At 52.5% G+C, this 4,094-nt stretch overlaps 1 pseudogene; it reads left to right on the top strand.

Annotated features, from left to right (window-relative positions):
• The first annotated feature begins 2,558 nt into the window (after window positions 1-2,558).
• On the top strand, window positions 2,559-3,671 carry LOC118898169 (annotated as a pseudogene).
• The last annotated feature ends 423 nt before the right edge of the window (window positions 3,672-4,094 follow it).

Genomic DNA, 4,094 nt, shown 5'->3' with positions numbered 1-4,094 from the left:
AATACCAATGTGGGTGAAAAATGTTTAGAAACAACATCAGAACCATCTTATGGGGTATGCATTTGGCATTTGCATTGCACGTCTGAAATTAATAGTAATTCATAAAAGGTCTTTCCAGGAGAGGCTGGAAGTTCCAGGGGAGGGCAAGGGCAAGGGGTAGATTTCTGTAGTAGCTTTGCTTGTGACCCTACCGGGTAACCCCCGGGAGAAAACTCAATGACAGCCACCAGAAGATGAATGTCTCCAGGGAGGCAGGTCAGGAGGGGACGCTGTTCAGTCTGCAGTCTAGAAGGAGAGAAGCCACGTTTCCCAGCCCTTCTTGCCTGCTCTGAACTCCTTTTCCCCTTATCCATACACCTCGTGCTCCTTTAGCTAAGACCTTAAGGTATCTGCCATTGCCTGAATCTCCATCTACTTGGGTAATTTAAAAAACAAACACCTCAATCAGCTTCATAATTGATTCCCAGTTGATGGAAGGTGCTGCCTTTCTGCATTTGCCCAACATGTCACTGAAAAATCAAGCAGCGAATTTCCCAGGGCCTACCAAAGGAATGATTAACTTGGTGAACCATCTGAGCCTGTTGACAACCCTTTCCTGTTGACAGCTGGTTTTCTTAAACAAGTTAGTACCTGCTGAAGTGGGTTGGATTTGACCTGATCCACCACAGCTGATGTCTTTAAAAGCACACAAAACAGCCCCACACTTTATTTGTAAACTACCACCATGTAGTTAAATAGGTGCTCAATGAATAAATACAGGAAGATATTGCAGCTCTGTTCAGGGAGCATGAAATACAACTTGCTAAGCTGCAGTCTATTTTTCCCAGGCAAGACACACGGTGTAATTTTTTTCCTTTTGATTACATGATGTCAGCACATACTCCATCGCCTCCTGCATAAACTGACACTGGACAGGCCTATTTCAGTGTATTCTAAGCCTTCACCAGCACAGTTAGTGTTTCTAAGCTTCTAGGAGCAGTCACCAGAATGGCAGTGAGTCTGGTTTGATTACCAGGATGGAAAGCTTTGAGAGAGCCCAGAGCTGTTCCCTTTACATAAGCCTTCAAATCAAAAGCCTCCACTTAATCGTCTTTAGAAATGCCCCACCTTTGGGGGAAGTAACCACATGGTTCTTAATGGTTTCAAAAAAGAAATACGTATTCAGTCACTGTGGATCCAGAGCATAACAGAGCCATGCTGGTCTCAGCAGGTCACATTTCTAAATACGAAATTGGTTGAGATGAATCTGGGAGAAAGAGAACTGCCTTCTTGCCCAGGGATTTGAGGAGGCTTTTGAGAGACTTAAGCATCCAAATGTTACTGGATCATAGTGAATTTTTTTATTACTACCTATGAGGAATGCATGTGTGTGTGTGTGTGTGTATGTTTGATAGTAGAAGGGGTTGAGGCACAGCAGAGAAGAAAAAGTCACAGTGCCTGTAGAGGAGAATTTTTCTGCAAAAGAGCCCTGATCTGAGATAGAATCTTTTGTCTCTCTTTTTAGAAATCCTTCTCCTCCCCACGCAATTCCCATGTCTGGTGAGGCCCAGGACTAATAATAATTCCTCAGAGAATCTGGCCTGTTTGAAAATCCACAAAATGGATTTTGAAAATAAACAGCATCCAAATGAGGGTGTACTCTAGAATATATACCAGCAAGAAAGTGATGGTAACCACTTCATGGTTATTTACTACTCCCAGGAAGGCAAAGGTATTTCTTCTGAAGTTGTCCTCTTTCCAGGTCAGGACTCAGCTAAGCCCAAAGCTGGAAATGTTTTTATTCCAGCGACCAGCTGTCACACCAAAAGGGAGGGCACAACCCTCCTGGTGGAAGTGTGTCTGTGTCATCTTCCCAAGAGGTGGGACGTCGCTTTGGCTGGCTGAACAGCTTGCCAGTGAGATCACACAGAGAGCTCAAACCACCTACAGAAACTCCCCCAGGCTGCAGCCCCTCAGCATTAAGGGGTGGGTGAGAGGAGCATGGACTTCAGGGCTGGGCACATCTAAGCTTAACTCCACGTTCCCTCACTGATTCTGCGATGCTGCTCAGGTCAACGCCTACAAAATGAGGTTGGAAATACTCCTTGGGCAGCTGTAAGAATTGAATGATCCAACCTATGAAGGCCTGAAACATAGGAGTTCAAACACGTAATCGTCCCCACCTAGGAAAATTGTACCTGTGAGTAATGATGTTTATAAAACAGAGGTCGCCTTATCAGTGGAGACTCCTGATGGGACACCACCTTAAAATTCCTGTGAACGACCTTCAGTTGTCAGCAAACAGCAGTCTCCTGCTCTGCCCTTTCCAGTTCTAGAGAAAGACCTTACTGCCTCCCTCGGAAAGGCAGCCCCACCAGCACAAGTGGCAGGTCTTCGACGGATGATGGGGCGACTTCTGAGAGTCCTCATTCCCTCCCTCAGTTTCATCAGCACAACCAGATGCGGATTTACCATGAAGTTAATAACGCTTAAGCCCGCCGAGCTCCCCGCACCCGCGGCCCGCGCCGCGCGCCGCTCCCGCCCCGCAGCCCCGAGGCAGCCCCTGGCGGGGCCTGGCAGGTGCAGCCCCGGAGCACAGCTCGGTCCAGTCGGGGCGGCGGCGGAGGGCGCTGAGCCGAGATGCGATGGCTGGGGGGCACCGTGCTGTGCCCTGCTGCTGGCGGCGGCGGTCCCCACGGCCCCCGCGCCAGCCCCGCCAGTGACCCCGGCTTCGTTCGAGCCCGGCGCGGCTCTCCGCTCCCCGCAGGAGGCGGCCACCGTCCACGAGCTGCTCCGCGAGGCTGAGGAACTGAGGGAGGGCACGCAGCACGAACCGCGCAGCGCGGGGCAGGAGGTGGAGGCAGAAGAGGCTGCTGCTAAAACGACGTCAGAAGCGAGCCCGGCACGCTTACCTCCCGGCTATCACAGTGAGACCGACACGGAAACCAAGGCTGGAAACAACACCATCCACGTCCACCGAGAAATTCACAAGGTCACCGACAACCACACTGGACAGATGGTCTTTTCAGAGACGGTCATTACGTCAGTGGGCGACGAGAAAGGCAAAAGGAGCCACGAGCGCATCACTGATGAGGACTGTGGGCCTGGCAGCTACTGCCAGATTTCCAGCTTCCAGTACTCCTGCCAGCCGTGCCGGGACCAGCAGACACTCTGCACCCGGGACAGCGAGTGTGGTGGAGACCAGCTGTGCGTCTGGGGTCACTGCACCAAAACGGCCACCAAAGGCGGCAGCGGGACCATCTGTGACAGCCAGAGGGACTGCCAGCCGGGGGCTGTGCTGTGCCTTCCAGAGAGGTCTGTTGTCTCCTGTGTGCACACCCCTGCCCGTGGAGGGTGAGCTCTGCCACGACCCCGCCAGCCGGCTTCTGGATCTCATCACCTGGGAGCTGGAGCCTGATGGAGCTTTGGACCGACGCCCATGTGCCAGTGGCCTCCTCTGCCAGCCTCATAGCCACAGCCTGGTGTACGTGTGCAATTCCACCTTCGTCGGGGGCTGCGATGAGGACAGAGCGAACCTGGTGCCCAGAGACGTCCCCGACGAGTACGAAGACGGCGGCTTCATCGAGGAGGTGCGCCGGAAGCTGGAGAACCTGGAGAGGAGCCTGTAGGTGGAAATGGCTCTCAGGGAGCTCGGGGCCGCCTCGGAGCTGCTGGAGGGAGAGGAGATTTAGACCCAGGCCTGTTCTGTGGGTAGACATGCAACAGAAGTAGTTAATTTATTTCCCCAGCTGTGTCCCTAGGTGTGGGCTCACCAGGCTTTTTTTCCGTGGCCTCTTCCCAGTACATTTTCCCCTCTGGCTTGAAACAACATGAGGGGCTGCACCCTCGCCCAGCACCCACCTCCCTCCCCCATGCATCACAATTCTGGTGTCCGGGGAAGACCAGGGTGTGGGAGGCTGAAGGTAGAATAGGGCTGCTAAACTGGTCCAAAGTATTGGCTGCTTCGCCTCTGCTGGTTGGCAGACGGCACGTTTCGTTTTGTATGACATTGCCCCGAGAATAGTTGGAGGGGAGGAGATGGAAAAGAATGCAGAATTTCCCCACGATGGGTTTTGGGGAAATGTTGACTCTCAAGCACGTGGCGAAGAATGCCC

This window comes from Balaenoptera musculus, chromosome 7 (assembly GCF_009873245.2).
Source record: "Balaenoptera musculus isolate JJ_BM4_2016_0621 chromosome 7, mBalMus1.pri.v3, whole genome shotgun sequence".
Taxonomy (NCBI): domain Eukaryota; kingdom Metazoa; phylum Chordata; class Mammalia; order Artiodactyla; family Balaenopteridae; genus Balaenoptera; species Balaenoptera musculus.
Note: the sequence above shows the minus strand (reverse complement) of the source record. Positions and strands in the feature narration are given on the sequence as shown.